This window comes from the organism of the source record quoted next, unplaced genomic scaffold (genome assembly GCF_019419815.1).
Source record: "Pyrus x bretschneideri cultivar Hongxiangsu unplaced genomic scaffold, Pyrus_bretschneideri_v1 Contig10, whole genome shotgun sequence".
Lineage (NCBI taxonomy): Eukaryota > Viridiplantae > Streptophyta > Magnoliopsida > Rosales > Rosaceae > Pyrus > Pyrus x bretschneideri.
Window position 1 is genome coordinate 9,514,258 of NW_025999391.1, and position 15,070 is coordinate 9,529,327.

A 15,070-nucleotide genomic window follows, 5' to 3' on the forward strand; every position below is an offset into this window, starting at 1 on the left:
CAACCTATTGGGGTGACTGCTGTACCTGAAGCAAACGTTAACACAAACAAACGTCCAAAACGCCAAAAGAGGTGTGGAAGGGGGGCCAGAAGCCACCTTGCCAAGGTTAACAGAGCCAAGGCCCATCTAAGGGAGGAAACAAAGCCCAAAAATGCCCTAACCTCGCTCCCAAGGCCCCAAACTTCAAGAATAAGGGCAAAGCACCCAAAACCATGGATGCGGACATGTGCTATCGTTGTGGTTCAAAGAACCATTGGTCCCGTGTTTGCTGAGCTCCCCAAAACGTTGTAGCTAAGTTTGAATCAAACTTTTTACAAGTGGACGAATCAAAGAGTTCGAAGATGGAGGTTTCTGACTTTCAAGAAGCTATCATGCATTTTTTCTTAGACTATGGATTTTGTCCCTACTTGGGTTTTTGCCATAGCCTTAGGGTTTTTTAGTGAGACTTACATCTTTATGCAAGTTCCTACCTTATTGAGAATAAGCGTTGTTCCCAGAATCAGTGTCGACGAGTTGACTTCCTCAACTTCTACATGATGCAAAATCTACTTTAAGTATTTACACACTCAAGGGGGAGTATTATGAACTTTCCTAGTTTAAGTGTGATTGTGTAAATCCTAGATTAGATTTGATTCTAGTTATTCTTTCCTATATGAACTTGTATTCCTTGGGGATGAAAGATTTCTTCTCCCTCTAGTTTAAGTGTCATGCTATAAAAAGGAGTACTCCTTTTTACCACTAAACCATCTGATATGTCAGTTGATGATATGACATGACAACTCACTTCAATTTTCTTTAAATGGTTACAACAAACATTGGGTCAGTTGCTAGTTGAGTCGCTTGTTGCTAGCTTGACATGTGTCTTAAATAAAATAAGTTTCCTAATAAATGAGTAATAAGATAGAAACAAATTATGCCAAGGACAAGGGGTTAATAAATGATATTATTTATTTCATAATTTTGGAGAGATTTTTTAAAGTATTGGGTATTTAAGTGGTACTCCACATGTTATAATACAATTAGAGGAAATTATACCTTTTTTTTTTTGTCCCTCTTTATTTAATGACACGTGGAGTACCTGCTTAAATACTCGCCACTTAAAAAACTTTCTCATAATTGTGGTCCAAAAAAGATAGCCTCCCTATCATATTCTAAAAAGAAAATCTGATAACTACAGGGGTTTTTATTTATGGATAATACTTTCATTTTTTGTTTTTCATTGAGGGATGAACTTATTCTTTTACTTGCAAATAGTATATTTTCACTATAGTTATTTTATAATTGAAACTACTCAACTTCTCAATCATTATTTGAAAATCATACTTACAAAACATCATCCGAACCGGAAATCGTTTAGTCATTTAAGATATATCAAATAAATTGACGGTTTTATCATTGATATATTATTTGGTATGTACAGCATTGATTTATTTGGTACATGGGAAATAAGGAGTTAATTAATAATAGAATCCCTTGCTTTGGCTCTATCATATGACATATGTACAAATTCAAATCCCACAACCAATAGGTAAAGCGACAATAAAAACTGTACCAAAAGCGACAATAAAAGCTGTATCAATGTAATGTACAATATATATAAACAATATTCATCCGTTTTGGAAGAGCTGTACATAAGTAAATCATATTGGGAATCAAATTTTTAAATGAAGCGATATTTCTATTCTAAGTTACATTACAAGAAGAAGGCGGGTTTGAGCTTGGAACGTAATGGGTTAAAGAGGAAGACCTTAACCACTAGGGCAATTCACTACTTTCAACCGGAATAAAACTTAATGTATCAATTTTTTATGTCGTTTAATGTTCCCATTGAGGACATCCCAAATGACTAAAACGAACCAAGACCACAAGCTCCAAACCAAAACCTTTTCCACCAAATCATTCTTTCTTTCCCTTGGCAAAGAGGGATGCAACATTACGAGAATTGCTATAACTGGTAACACCCTTGTCATACAAACTTCCATGGTACGTCGACCAAACCGAAACAAAGCTCTGATCGTAGCAAACACACGTTGAACAAAACAGTTGGCTTCGAGACTAAAGGCAGTGCCAGCAATAACAACAGGTACAGACCATGATCCCAGACCTGCGGCACCGTGTGATTCGATCCCTTTTCCGTAGAGAGGGACCACTGTTTTCTCCTCTATAACAGCCTTGCAAACCCAGCAGTTGGAATTTGAATTCCATTTGTTAACCCATTTGTTCAAACAAGGCCAACAATAAAGATGGCCACAAAGTGTGACAATCGGGTCTCGGGCTAATTCGGAGCAAATGTTGCATTTGAATCCAGATGTTGGATCCGATTGAAGTTTCGATTTTCCGTAAGAAAATATGAGTTGGCTGAACTCTACACCAGTTCTACAAATTGGGCACTCATTGTTGGAATGTGACCTGAAAAGCCATTTCATCAAACAACTCCAGCAGTAGAGGTGGCCACAGGGTGTTATGACTGGGTCTTCCGCTAAGGCCAGGCAGATGTTGCACTCAAAACCACAAACATCATCACCTCCAACATCCATGGGAGCTCTTCAAGATCCTAAACCACATAAATTACCAAAATTAAGTTTAATTAGATATAACAAAAAACATAGGAAAGTTAGCGTAGCAAGACAAACTACAGCACCAAATTTTCTAGGATAAGGGAGAAAATACAACAAATTAAGCATCTTAAGAAAAGTATAATACCTCAATATCAGCAAAATACAACATATTACTGCTATGAATTAGGGTTTTTCTCTGATAAGCTCACCTTAATTTTCAAGAAGGTCTAGGAATGGTTCTGACTCCTGAGATCGAAGCTCGTGTTCCTCGTTTGTTCAGGTGCTTCTGGAAATGAGAATGGTCTGAGGTCTGCTATAGGTAACACTTACAGTTTTAAACAAAAATTAAAAACAGTTTATAGTTATTTGTTTTAAAACCGACAACTTGTTTGGTTTTTTAATTTTCCTAGTGATTGGGAAAAGAAAACAGCAACCATTTGGAAACTGTTTTTAACAAAAAACTGTTTTTCCTTTTTGCTAAACGAACACACACCCCAACGGCTATCTTGATCGAAAGGGTTTTATACATTAATAGTTAATTTTCGGCATTTTGTATATATTGTTATCATAAGAAAATAACAACCATCGAATCAAACAACTAATCATGGAAATGATGTATTCGAATGAAAATGTGAAGCGTACAACACTCCCAAATTTAAAATATAGAAAATTATGAAGTTGAAGAAATATATAGTAAGTGCTTTGAGTAAGGAATTTGTAATTTTTTTTTTTGTTATATAAACGATGTTCTACCCTAATTTATGCTAGATGGAGGAGATGAGAACGGTTTGAACTTAAAACGTAATAAGGTTGAAAGAAAAGGCCTTAACCACAGGACAATCCACCACTTGCACATTACAATAACGAAAGTTGTACAATCACTTAATTAGCACATAATGAAATTGAAACTATTTCTTTAGTATATACTTGAGTAATTAATTTGAAAAAGAAACACTTATAGCAGTACTTAATGGGAATTAATTCAACGTCATCTTTCAAGACAAGGCCGGCAGTAACAAGGCGTTACAATTGGGTCTGCATCACCAATTTCACGGCAAACATTGCATATAAAACCACAAGCATCATCCATGACCTACAGAATCCCAAAACACGTTGATCATCGACCATACACATTCACAGTAATACTTTGCACAAACAAAGAAAACTAGGCGTATGAATAAGTAAAAGACCGAATTTGTTCACAGTAATACTTTCTACCTGTCATCCCTCTTATCTTTAATACGCAAACAAAGAAAGCTTCGGATGGAGAAAGGATTACCAAGTGAAAGGGATTCGATCGACGTTTGCTATCGTCTATGGTGTCCGAACGAAAACATTTTCCTCTCCTATTTTTCATGCACCGAAAAATAGAAAATCACAAAAAGAGATGGAGAACTGTTCTTGAATGCATGACCCCTTAAAGACGAGTTTGCTCTCTGCCGATTAGAACGGGTTGAACGCGGTCACCTTTCTTTAAATTTCTTGGGCCAAAAATAAAAATAAGGCCTCCTAGCGGCCTATTCATTTTTATTTATGCAAAAGTCGTACAATTTCGGCTCACCAACTTCGAAGTCCAAACTAAGGTTCGGACGATCATCTCCCTTCACTCTAACCTGTTTGAGACATTATACAAGATTCCCTCCAATACGCGCCTACCACACAGATGACCAGAGCCCGAAATATCTCGTCCTCTTAAATGCATGTGCATGCATCATTCAACATGTTGATGTCACTATTGCGATCGTGGCAACTGTCACAAGACACAGCTAAAACACCTACCAAGAATTACAGTTATTGTCAACGCCAAATGAACGGTCTACCTCTACTCTAGCTCAGCGATATGTTGAGGTTGCTCATTCTCCACTACCTATAAATAGATGATAGGAGCATATTTAGGCGACTTACTTAGCTTGTTTTCGTGCATCTATGTTGTTAATTCATAGTTGTTTTAGTAGTTTAAGCCATTTTCGTGTGTTTTTAGGTTCATATGGCTAAGGAAGCAAAAAGATGCATTTTGGAGCATTTTGGAGCAAAATTGGGCTTGGAATGGATAGCATATGCTTGGAGCCAAAGTGTTGGACAAATTTGAAAGCCTTGTATGCACTTTGGACATAAAACAAAGGGCCTAGCCCAATCAAACAATCCTTTGAGCCATGCAAAACCTCTAGCCCAATCAACAACCCTTAGCCACATGCATTTCCACCTTCCTACTTCATCATTTCATCATTGCACCACCATTCACACACACATGCACTTACTCTTTCATCATTGCACCACCATTCACACACACATGCACTTACTCTTTCATCATTGCATCACAAATTCAACACATGCATTCACACACCAACAACCTAGCTCTTTTTCCATCATTATTTCATCCACATGCACTCTTAATCATAACAACCACATTCACTCTTAAACAATCACCCACATATTCTCCCATTCCCCCTATAAAAACCCATGCATGCATACACAAAAATCACATCTCATGTTCATACACAAGACACCACAAACACATCCAATCTTCCCCTTTGCCGCAAGCTCCCATTCCATTTCTACACAATCTCTTCTCGGCTTCATTCCATTCCATACACTCTCCCATTTGCAGAAACCATTCAACCTTAGCCGCTCCACCTTCATTTACAACACACTTGGAGCACCAACACCGAATGCAACTCTTAAGGGATTTCAACATCAGTTTTGCTTCAAGGGTTCTTTCTTCTTAATCCTATGTTCACTCATGTTATATATTTTTATGTCAAACCTTTTGTAAACATGAAGTGTAACTAATCTCTCTCTAGGGATTCGATGTAGCCTTGCAAGATTGCCATGTAGTTAATTCAGAATTCTCATTTAATTTATCTATTTCTTGTTTCATTCTCCGATTTAATTGTGACTTAGTGTGTTGATTTTAATGCTTGATCATCATTTGAATTAACCACAGGTTGTTTAGCCAAGATTAAAGCACACATCATGCATAATCTTGGTGGATATGTGAATGAATGAAGGGAATGTTTTGCAAACATCCTGCTGAGTGTTCCCTTTGGTTTTGTGAAAGATTCTTGTGCACTACATATTCTTGATTAGGAACCAAAGTTGCACATCACAATTAGGCTCATGATTAGAGACATTTGATCAAATCCGCACATCATATGGTTGATCATATCTAAGTGAAACAAACTCAAGAAATAGGTAGATGACTGAGTATAAACTGATTTAACAAACATGGCCTTGGGTTAGCAATGGTAAAATCGAATCCCTAGCTTCATCTCCATTGGTACTATCTCATTTTATTAGTTGTTGATTCATTTATTTGTGTTTACTTCATTTCCTTATGCTTTCAAGTTACAACAACAAATCTGCCTACATTGATTAGTTTTATTTCTCTAGTAAAAAGTTCTTGCAAAACAAGTGATTATATAGGTCCAATTAGTCCCTGTGGATTCGACACCCTTACTTGTGCCATTATACTAAACATATTCTAGCACGAAGAAGGAAAACCTCAATTAATAGAGCCAAAGGCCTTCGCGCTCGTGGCCTTCATCAGATTCAATCTCTACGATTAAATAAAACCTTGAGTGATTCTTCAATCAACCCAACTGTTATTCAGTATAAACCTAATTGCTCTTGAACAAAACTTAGTATAAACCTAATTGCTCTTGAACAAAACTCTCTTAACTCTTTAGCTACAATCTCAAAGCTGTCATTCAAATCAAACATTGCCTATGATCCCTAAGATCTAACACTTTTACAACTTTGCCACCTCGTGGTATAATTCGGTAGATGTGCACTTCCAACCACCCTGATTTCCTCTCTGAGGTACATGTTTTGTACTAAGTCTAATTCGACACTAGTGATCTCGGTGGAGTTCTCTAGCATTATCTCTCTCTTCATGACCTGAATCTTATTAGAATTTTACTGATTTCTTTACATTGTCAGTCAATTTACATTTCAAGTCATGTAGCTCTGCCCATCGGCACATATTTTACTACTGTAAACATTCGTAGTCTTGACTCAATCATGAAATGATTACATTTTGTTGTTTTATTTTCTATTTTGCTTTCATTTACATTTTAGGCAAGTAAACATAATGTTACACTGAATTTTAAATCCTTATTTGCTTGAGGCACAGAAAAGAACTTAGTCGAACTAGCATCCCACTCGGTGCAACATCATTTGGTTAAGAAGTTAGTTTTACGTGCAACTTTCACACACACTCAAGCATAACACTCTATGTTGGAACCCTAAACCCAACAGTGGCATGCCTATTTTATCTTTCTCTCGAGCCATCTCGTGCCACTGAGACCAAAAGCAACACTTAAGGCAAATACGTGTTGAACCCAGTCCAAACTTTGTCCGAGTTTTTAACACCAACAAAAATAATAAATAAACCAATATAAAAATCAGTTCTCTAGTTGGTTTTGATTAGAACAATATGATAATTTATGCTCATAAGTTTATCTACTGTTGGATTAATCTAAAGACTCATATTAAAAAGATTCTCATAGGTTCTCAAAATGAGAATCATAAGTTGTGTGGGAGGAGATTTGAATTTGGTGCAGAAGATGGAGCACACTGCTCTAGCCAACTTGACTACTAAACCCTATGACATTTTATCTCTTGACACTCACTAGATTAATGAAGTCTTTATTTTCAATTATTGTGACATCCCGTCCCGGAAATATAGAAACGCACGTGTGAAATTACGACTTTGCCCCTAGTTCGTTTTTGTCACGTTATGGGTTGTTTTGTGTGTTGTGGTATGTGTTAGGCCACACACACACACCTGCACATTCACTGTCTCTCTCTACCCTTTCTCTGTCTCTGTCTCTCATCTCTCTCTCCTTTCCCGTTCTCACCAAACGTACAGACACACACCAAGAACCATTATACCGTAGCAGATCGAGGAAACCAAGGGTGCAGTTGTGTTCGTGAGGTCGAGGGGAGCACGAATATACCATTTTCAGGTAGGAACTTCGACGTTTTCACGTTGATTTCACAAGCTCCGATTTGTGTACTGTTCATGCAAAAATTATTCATTGAGTTTTTGGACTTTCGAAGCTTGTAGATGTGTTGGTGAGGTCCCAAGGAGCTTGGGAGTGCATCGTTGGACGGATTTGGACGTCAGAACTACGAACTGTAAGTTTGGCCGAATTTTCATGTTTTTGAAAAGTTTATTCCCGTTGTTTTTAGGCCCTAAAACTAGTCCAACGTGGTAGATTATGATTAGGGCTTCATTTTGGTATAAAGTACATGAAAAATGGATGAAAAACGAAGGAGAATAGTGAGTTTTAAGTTTTCCCAGTTTTTCCGGTGACCGGAGTCCGGCGAGGGTAGGCCGGAGAAGAAACAGGAATATTCCGTTAAGTTTAATTGAATATTCCTAACAGCAGTAACGGTATCCGGTTAGTTTTAACGGAATATTCCTGACGGCGTCAATTGACACCATCAGTGTGCATGGCACGTGGCCGCGCGTAGGTCCGTGCCTATTTTGGCGCGTGGGGGCGCATGAGGGGTCCAAAAATTATTTTAAAAATATGGTTGTGATCCTGAGGTTGTGTAGAGCACGTTGGTATATTCATTTGTCCATTTTGAGCAATGTATGAGAAGTTATTACGAGAAGTTGGTTATGTGCTTTAAAGTTAACGTTTTTATAGCTATTTCGCATATAGGTGACACGTACCCCGAGGACGAGCGTGCACACGCGAGGCAGGGGGGCTACGACCCTTCTACATACCAGTGAGTGGGCTTTTGGTTTTCCGTATATACCTATATACTATATTTTCCCAGAACTTGAATAAATGTTTATTCATTATGCCATGCATTACATTATCGTTTTTCGTGCATCGTTGAGTACGTTATTAGTTGCATATATTTATACTTATGCATATTGGGTGCTGTGGACGCACAGGTAAGCGCTATTCACGTTTATGTTTCAGTAATGGTTTGAGATAGTTAGAGAGCTCATAACCTGCACCCCCGGTGTTAGTGCTCCCGCCCATGGCCAGAGCACAGTCCTTCACGTGATGTTCACCTCCCGCACCTTATGCTCACCTTGGATTCAAGGTAGGTGCACAGTCCTGTCGTACAGACCACTTTAAGTGGTTCCGACTCGTAGGTGACCCGCGATTATTCGCCCAGTCTTCACGTGATCGTAGCACTTGTTTACACCCAGGCCTGTCGTACAGACCACTTTAGGTGGTTCCGACTCGTGGGCAGGTTTAGATATTGAGATTGAGATTTGAGCTCTAGATGCAGCCGTACAGGTCACGTTAGGTGACTCCGGCTGCCAGATTACATGATATTGATATGTTTATACCTGGGCCCTTGCATATCGTTATGAGATTTCGTCATGGCATATTATCGAGCATGATTGATATACCTTTGAGCATATTTGGCATATGTATTATGTGTATATATTTTCTGGGAAGTATACAAGTTTTACGGCGAGGGATTAGAAAGTATTTTATAAATGGTTTTCGAAAGCTTTGTTTTTGCCCACTCACACTTTTGTTTTGCGCCCCTCCAGATTCTAGCTGAGTAGCAGTTCCGGTGGTTTCCCAGAGGGTGTTTCCGGCACTTCTGACAGACACCTATCCTTGTAGGGTCACCTTCGGGTGAACTATCGTCGCATATTTTTCTTTTGGACTGCTGTTGTCTGGCTTTGAATTTGTCTTTCACTTACGCTAGCACTTGTTTAGTACTTTGTATGCTAGTTTTTAATTATTCGTACTTTTATATTATTACTTCATTAGCTTCCGCACGTGCACATGGCTACGTCACCTTCGTGTGACGGCCAACACGCTCCGATCTCGGTCGGGGTGTGTCAGTTTGGTATCAGAGCCTAGGTTTGGCAGTCCTGTGTCCTTGTGAGTATTCTAATGGTTTTGGTGTCTTCTGTCAGAATTATGCCTCCTCGTCGAGAACCACGTCGTTCTTCTGAGTCTAGCTTCCCCGATGTTGCTCAGTTGGGGGAAGTTTTTGCTACAGCCCTTCAGTCAGTGATGCACCCTCCCCAGAGGACTCATCTGGAGACTATGTACAATCTGAAGTTGGATAAGTTTAAGGGCAGTGAGGGGCATGAGGGCGCAGAGCGCTGGCTAGAACACATAGAGAAGACTTTCCGTGTGCTGCATAATCAGGGAAACCTTCCTATGGAGAGGTGGGTCGAGACGACCTCATGGTTTCTGGATACGGAGTCTGCAGCTTGGTGGGAGCAGGAGCTTCATAGGTTGACTCCAGATCAGAGGACGGATTGGAATGTTTTTACGGATTTGTTCAAGCGGAGATATGTGCCCCCTGAGTATATCGATAGGAAGAAGCAAGAGTTTACTGAGTTGAAACAACGGAAGATGTCGGCGAATGAGTACTACCGCAAGTTTACGGACTTGTCTCGTTATCATCCTGATGTCGTTGGTAATCCGGCGGAGATGCTTCGTCTTTTCCGTTTGGGCACCAGGAAGAAGTGGCGTTCTATGGCGACTACTGTCCACAGCGAGACTTACCGGGACTTCTATGAGATACTGTTGAGGATCGAGGACTCTGAGAATATGTCGAGCGACACTGATGAAGAGAAGGACAGCAACCAGAAGAAAGATGACAAAGGTAAAGGTCAGGCATCACTCGGGCCCCGTCAGACTCAGAACTTCAAGAGGGGTGGTGCTAGAGGCCAGAGGCAGGGCGATGGTGGGCGAGGCAGAGCCCCAGTTTGCCGTAGGTGTAACAACCGGCATTTCGGCGAGTGTAAGCATGGTAGCAGTGGTTGCTTCACGTGTGGACAGGTGGGACATAGAGCGGCGAATTGTCCCCAGGGTCAGCAGCAGCAGAAACCGCAGCAGACCTTTATACCACCACCTGCACCGCTCCAGCAGATCCAGGGTCCTAGTAGCTACGGCCAGGCGGGTCGAGGTGGTGCTTACCACTATCAGGGTGATGCTGTCCCTTATGCTCCGGGGCAGTATCAGCATCCCCAGGATCCCTATTCCCAGGGTGGCTATCCCCAGTATTCAGGCGGCTATATGCCGTATCCTCCAGCTCCAGCGGGTGGTTCTCAGTGGTATCAGGGAGAACAATATCAGCAGGGGGAGATGGCCACTAGCAGTGCAGGGTCTTCGAGACAGTCGGGTCAGCCCAGTCAGGGGCGTGGTGCTCAGGGACGCGGCGTTCAGGTGAGCAGAGGCCGCGGCGGGCGTCAGCAGGGACAGGGGCGTCTTCACAATATTTCTCTGCAGGACGCTCAGAACAACCCAGACTTGATTATGGGTACGTTGAACATTCTTGGTTGTTTCGCTAGAGTCTTAATTGATTGTGGAGCTACACATTCCGTAATTTCTCATACATTTGCTCAAGTGACGCAATCTCACCCCACACCTCTAGGGTATGATTTAGAGTTTGATATGCCTAGAGGAGAGAGATGTGTTGTAGATTGTGTGTACCCAGGATGTCCAGTGATCGTAGAGGGTGTTGCTTTGTCAGCCGATCTTATCCCGTTAGATATTGTGGACTTTGATGTGATTCTGGGCACAGATTGGTTGCACTTCTATCGTGCCAACATTGACTGTTACGGGAAAGTAGTTACGTTTCACCGACCTGGACTACCTGTGGTTACTTTCGTGGGTGAGCAGAGTAGGGTGAGACATGGCATTATTTCAGCGTTGCGAGCGAAAAAGTTGTTGTCTAAGGGTTGTCAGGGGTATCTAGCTCATGTGGTGCTAGATGAGGCTGTTCCTAACAGAGTTGAGGATGTGATAGTGGTCAGACACTTCCCTGATGTTTTCCCCGAGGATTTACCTGGTTTACCCCCAGATCAAGACGTGGAGTTCACTATTGAGTTGCTTCCAGGTACTAATCCTATTTCTTTAACTCCTTATCGTATGGCTCCCGCGGAGTTAAGGGAATTGAAAGTTCAGCTGCAGGAGTTAGTGGATAAGGGATTTATCCAGCCTAGTACTTCGCCTTGGGGCACTCCAGTGTTGTTTGTGAGGAAGAAGGATGGAACTTTGAGGCTGTGCATCGATTACAGGCAATTGAATCGGGTAACGATTAAAAACCGTTATCCATTGCCTCGTATCGATGATTTGTTTGATCAGCTGAGAGGTGCTTGTGTGTTCTCTAAGATTGACCTGAGGTCTGGTTACTATCAGTTGAAGATTAGTAGGGATGATGTCCCTAAGACGGCGTTCAGGACTCGTTACGGTCATTACGAGTTTCTGGTTATGCCATTTGGGTTGACGAATGCACCAGTTGCCTTTATGGATTTGATGAATCGGGTGTTTCAGCCTTACTTGGATAGATTTGTTATTGTCTTCATTGACGATATTCTGGTGTATTCTAAGTCGAAAGCGGAGCATGTTCGACATCTTACTTTGGTGTTAAAGAGGTTGAGGGAACACCAGTTATTTGCTAAGTTTAGCAAGTGCCAGTTCTGGTTAGATCAAGTTGCGTTCTTGGGGCACATCATTTCTGCTCAGGGTATTTTGGTTGACCCTCAGAAGGTTGCAGCAGTAGAAAGTTGGGAGCAACCGCGAACCGTCACCGAGGTGAGAAGTTTCCTTGGGTTGGCAGGGTATTATCGGAGATTCGTTAAGGATTTTTCGGTGATTGCCTTGCCACTGACGAGATTAACGAGGAAGGATGTTAAATTTGAGTGGGATGATAGGTGTGAGCAGAGTTTTCAGCAGTTGAAGCATTGTCTCACTCATGCACCTGTTTTGGCACTCCCAGACGATAGTGGTGATTTCGAGGTTTATAGCGATGCTTCCTTGAATGGTCTGGGATGTGTATTGATGCAGCATGGTAGGGTGATTGCTTATGCCTCGCGGCAGTTGAAACCTCATGAGTTGAATTACCCTACGCATGATTTGGAGTTGGCTGCTATCATCTTTGCGTTGAAGTTGTGGAGACACTATCTTTACAGAGAGAAGTGCAGGATCTTTACAGATCACAAGAGTCTCCAGTATCTCTTTACTCAGAAGGAACTTAATCTTCGTCAGCGGAGGTGGTTGGAGTTACTCAGCGATTACGATTGCACGATTGATTATCATCCTGGTCGTGCGAACGTAGTGGCTGATGCACTTAGCAGGAAGTCACAGGGTCGTATTAACGCGTTGTACGCTAGTCGTGTCCCTCTTTTGGCTGACTTGCGTGCTACGGGAGTGAGGTTAGAAGCAGAAGATCGAGAAGTGGCGTTACTTGCTAATTTTCAAGTTAGGCCGATACTTGTTGATCGGGTGCTTGAAGCTCAGGTAGTTGATCAGGAGACTCAAGAACTTATTCAAGCTCGAGAGCAAGGAAGGAGGCGAGACCTCAGAGTTTGTGTTTCGGATGGCATGTTGATGCTAGAGGGTAGAATGTTCGTGCCTAATAGTGTGGAGTTGAAGAAAGAAATTCTAGATGAAGCACATATCTCGGCTTATGCCATGCATCCAGGAGCTACTAAAATGTATCATACCATTCGACCATTTTACTATTGGGCGGGTATGAAGAGGGAGATAGCCGAGTATGTGAGTAGGTGTGCTGTTTGTCAGCAGGTTAAAGCAGAAAGGAAGAAGCCGTTTGGGTTGTTACAGCCGCTTCCCGTTCCAGAGTGGAAATGGGAAAATATCACCATGGATTTTGTGTACAAGTTGCCGCGTACACAAAATGGCTTTGACGGCATTTGGGTGATCGTTGATCGACTCACTAAGTCTGCTCATTTTATTCCTGTGAGAGAGAAGTATTCCTTGAGCCGTTTAGCGGAGTTGTTTATCTCGAAGGTGGTGAAGTATCATGGTGTCCCAGTGAGTATTGTCTCGGATCGTGACCCACGATTCACATCGAAGTTTTGGGTGGCTTTTCAGGAAGCTTTGGGCACGAGATTACTTTACAGTACGGCGTATCATCCACAGACAGACGGACAGTCAGAGAGAACTATTCAGACGTTGGAGGATATGCTGCGAGCTTCGGTGTTGCAGTTTGGTGATGCTTGGCATCAGCGGTTAGATTTGATGGAATTTGCTTACAACAACAGTTATCATTCGAGCATTGGCATGGCGCCATTTGAGGCCTTGTATGGCAGAGCTTGTCGCACACCGTTGTGTTGGTCAGAGGTTGGCGAGAGAGTTTTAGTGGGTCCAGAGATTGTCGAGGAGACTACTCAGAATGTTCAGGTGATTAAGTCTAACTTGAAAGTAGCTCAGGACAGACAGAAGAGTTTAGCGGATCGGCATGCTACGGACATAACGTATGATGTCGGAGATTGGGCATTTCTGAAGCTTTCACCGTGGAGAGGTGTCGTACGGTTTGGAAAGAAGGGGAAGTTGAGTCCCAGATACACCGGACCATACATGGTCACAGAACGAGTCGGTGAGGTAGCTTACAGGTTGGAGTTGACTCCAGAGTTGGCTAGAGTGCATAACGTTTTTCACGTGTCTATGCTCCGACACTATGTTGCTGATCCATCTCACGTGATACCTCCGCAGCCGTTAGAGATTAATCTGGATTTGACGTATGACGAGGAACCGGTGACGATCATCGATTGGAAAGATAAGGTTCTGAGGAACAAGACGGTGAATTTAGTGAAGGTTTTGTGGAGGAATCATTCGGTCGAGGAAGCTACGTGGGAGACAGAAGATCGGATGAGGGATCTGTATCCTCGATTGTTCTTTGACCACTAGGGGTTGTTACTTGGTTGTTTTGAATTTCGGGACGAAATTCTATTAAGGTGGGAAGGTTGTGACATCCCGTCCCAGAAATATCGAAACGCACGTGTGAAATTACGACTTTGCCCCTAGTTCGTTTTTGTCACGTTATGGGTTGTTTTGTGTGTTGTGGCATGTGTTAGGCCACACACACACCTGCACATTCACTGTCTCTCTCTACCCTTTCTCTGTCTCTGTCTCTCATCTCTCTCTCCCTTCCCGTTCTCACCAAACGTACGGACACACACCAAGAACCATTATACCGTAGCAGATCGAGGAAACCAAGGGTGCAGTCGTGTTCGTGAGGTCGAGGGGAGCACGAATATACCATTTTCAGGTAAGAACTTCGACGTTTTCACGTCGATTTCACAAGCTCCGATTTGTGTATTGTTCATGCAAAAATTATTCATTGAGTTTTTGGACTTTTGAAGCTTGTAGATGTGTTGGTGAGGTCCCAAGGAGCTTGGGAGTGCATCGTTGGACGGATTTGGACGTCGGAACTACGAACTGTAAGTTTGGCCGAATTTTCATGTTTTTGAAAAGTTTATTCCCGTTGTTTTTAGGCCCTAAAACTAGTCCAACGTGGTAGATTATGATTAGGGCTTCATTTTGGTATAAAGTACATGAAAAATGGATGAAAAACGAAGGAGAATAGTGAGTTTTAAGTTTTCCCAGTTTTTCCGGTGACCGGAGTCCGGCGAGGGTAGGCCGGAGAAGAAACATGAATATTCCGTTAAGTTTAACGGAATATTCCTAACGGCAGTAACGGTATCCGGTTAGGTTTAACGGAATATTCCAGAATCTTAACGGAATATTCCTGACGGCGTCAATTGA